Source organism: Sesamum indicum, unplaced genomic scaffold (assembly GCF_000512975.1).
Source record: "Sesamum indicum cultivar Zhongzhi No. 13 unplaced genomic scaffold, S_indicum_v1.0 scaffold00497, whole genome shotgun sequence".
Classification (NCBI taxonomy): Eukaryota; Viridiplantae; Streptophyta; class Magnoliopsida; order Lamiales; family Pedaliaceae; genus Sesamum; species Sesamum indicum.
The window spans coordinates 5,478-8,771 of NW_011628375.1; the positions used below are offsets into that span (position 1 = coordinate 5,478).

At 33.8% G+C, this 3,294-nt stretch overlaps 1 pseudogene; it reads left to right on the forward strand.

The window, feature by feature from the left end:
- Positions 1 to 4: 4 nt before the first annotated feature.
- The window catches only part of LOC105180272, a 4,311-nt pseudogene continuing 1,021 nt past the window's right edge, over positions 5 to 3,294 (forward strand).

Here is a 3,294-nt window from a genome sequence, read left to right on the forward strand (position 1 = left end):
AGAGATGGGGGGTATGAGTGAGAAGCAAGAAGCATTGGTTAAAGAATCATGGGAAGTGATGAAACACAACATTCCTGACCTCAGTCTTCGTTTCTTCACTTTGTAAGTGTGTGTGTGAGTGTGTGTGTGCATATACATACATATACATATATATAGAGTGATATAATTATGATGAAAATGAATATTATTGTAGGATTCTGGAGATAGCACCACCAGCAAAGAACATGTTCTCATTTTTCTAGGACACAGATGAAATCCCACAAAACAACCCAAAGCTCAAAGCCCATGCTGTTAAAGTCTTCAAAATGGTCACTACTTTTCTACTTACTACTCATTTTTTTTCATTATTTATTTAATATTAATATTACTACTATTATTATTAGTCTTCATAATTTGTTCCACTTTATCTCAAAATTTGATTTGAGGAATTGGTTTAATTCTTTTTTTGTGGTTTTCTGCGCCAAATGATAATGTCCAATGTATATCTACTCTGTGGTTATATTTTTCTAGTGCATAAACCATATTCTATATTTGAAATATTTATATATATAAACCGGAGTATATATAATATATAAATTCATATCAAAACTATTTATTAGGGTTGGAGCCTATCCCAACTTTGCATTCAGTCTCAATGACTACAGATCCAACTAATTATACTTTATGAAGGATGATACTTTATTGTGATTAATTTGAAATTATATTTTTATAAAAATTCAATCTTAAGCAATATTCATAGATGCAGAAATTTTTTTCAACCCACCTAAATTCTGTATCTTACAGTTATTTTTCTTTTTTTATATTTTTGGCATACGTTCACAGTAGGTTAAAAAGAAAATGATTCCTAATTAGGTGATATTGGATTTTGTGATTTTCTTAATATATAAACATTGTAAATGAGCAAATTATACTCCTGTAGAAAAAATATTTTTTTAGCAATTTACTCCTCTATATTTTTTAGGGCTTATTGCAATTTTGCTTGTGTATCTATAAGGGGTTGGCAATTTTGACGTCACTGCATTTGTCATCATCTTGTTTCTTTTGGATGGCGTCACTGCATTCGTCATCACCTTGTCCTTTTCAGTTGTTGGTCATAATGTCTTGTCGGCCATATGATTGCTAGCTGGCTTTCCTGCTTTGTTGACTGTTGGTCTTTGTTGCTTTCTGCCAACAGTCTTATTCTTGACTTTTCTTTTTTTACATTCTCCAACTTTTACATTATTTTGTAAAAATTCTTTCTTTTACCCTTATCCTCATTTGGTTCGGGTTTCTTTTGGGTAACCAATTTTTTGTCACGAACAGATGCTTTTCTTATTTCAAGCAGCAAGGACATATATGGTTATGCAATTGCCCATCCTTGTTGCTTCGGTCGCTGATAGTTTATTTTTCTAGATCAACATTCCTTTCTTTTCAAATAAGCTTAATGCGAACTTAGTATTTTTTCCTGTCATGGAGTTTAACATGAATGATCTATTCACTTTGTTTAAGAAAATTTTGAATCGATATTTGACTTTGTCCATCTCAGTGAAACAGACCTATAATCCCAAGCTCTTCAAGTTGAGATATCGTCTTCATTAATAGCTTATACCAAGGGAGCTTTTCTTGAGGCAACTTTAATTTTGTTAAAAACTACCATATCCAGTTTCTACAGCTTGACGAAATGGAAGGCTGAATGAGCCCCATTTTCTGCTATTTCTGGAGCTGTTCTACGAATTTTAACTCCAAAATATCTCCTCTTTTCAAGTGGGGGTTGTTTTGCTAAGATTCATAGACTGCCCCACTAATCTAATTCGGAAGTTTTGAAATTTTCAAAAAAATTGGTAATGTAGTAGGAACTGAAGCCAAAGCTCCAAAATCATACCATTTTCGAACATATTCTGGTTTGAATCCCTATAACATCCAAACTCTATTGTATTTTCTGGATGTTTCGATGATGGTATTGCTTGGGTTTATTCCTTTCCACGAAACTAATTTTTCCCACATTTGTTGCTATACTTGCCAAGAAGAAGAAGAAGAAGATATCAACTCGTTAGTATTAACCTTAGCCTTAGAGGTGTCATCTCTCCCTCTTTAATCCTAGATGTGTTGGGTTGACTTGAATCATCAGGAGTTTGGACTTCCTACATCCCAATTGTTGTCATTTCACTAGAGTCTAGCAATGGCCTCATATAATCGATACTTGAATCCGAGGTCTAGAGCCCTGCACTCTAAGGGCATGTTTAGGATCATGCTCCCTCAACTTGTTAGTCATCCCTTAGGATGATGCCTTCTAAATTCGTTCCCGTAGATCGTTCTATAGCGAGGTGGATGTATCAGGATTCTCCCTTTGGTTTCTCTTTAGATCTATAATCTCCCTCTAGTAAGATCCTTGTGTAGATATGGAAAGATTTTAAGGATCTCGTCCACTTTTTGGCTCAAGGATTCTATTTTCAAAGGTATATGAATTAACTTATATCTATAGTTTGGAACTGTCTTTTGAATTTCTCTCAAATCTTGCGAGATCTTCGAGGTATTCGACTTCGAGTTCTTTCCAATCAGTTCCTTTAATCATAACTTTTAACAGCTGTATTAAAAAAGGAATTTACCCAGCCTGGTTTTCCTTGTTGGCCTTCTACCATGGATTTCGATTGCTTGTAGGCTCTTTACCATATTCCCTGGTAGCATCTTTCGGGTCTGGTGAATTCTCCACCATTTTTCTTGTTCTTCCTTTGTAAGAGGTTCAGGTTCCCACTTCATTGTTGTTGTGGCCTTGTCTAGAATTTCTAAGACGAAATTCTTTTTTTGTCTTTTCAAGATCTGAAAATACTCCTGGTTGTCACTCAAACCATCATTTGATGGTGTTTGGAGATAATCCTCTCTATTTCTTAAAATTTCCATTTTCGATCTTTTAGAATCTGAAAGTATTCCCTATTGTAACTCGAACTTTCATTCGGTTCCATTCTCTTAAAGAGTCTCCTTCGTTAGTATAAAAATAATATTTAAATGCAATATAAATAAATATTTTTTTCAATAAATCTAAGTTCTGATACCATTCTAGTCGAGCATGTCAAGAATATGCATTAGGATGCAAAATAATCGAAAATAGACTAAAATGCTCATTTTAAAGCTATGAAAGGATAAAATCGTCCATAATTCTGCCAGATTCGTGTGGAGGACTAAAATCGCAACCTTTTTAGAAGTTACAGGACTGGAATTGCTAATCGTAAAGTTACAGGACCAATAACACCACTCCCCTTAGTTACAGAACTAATTTTGCAATTTTTCCAATTTTAAATGCAACCCTCTTGTATTTTT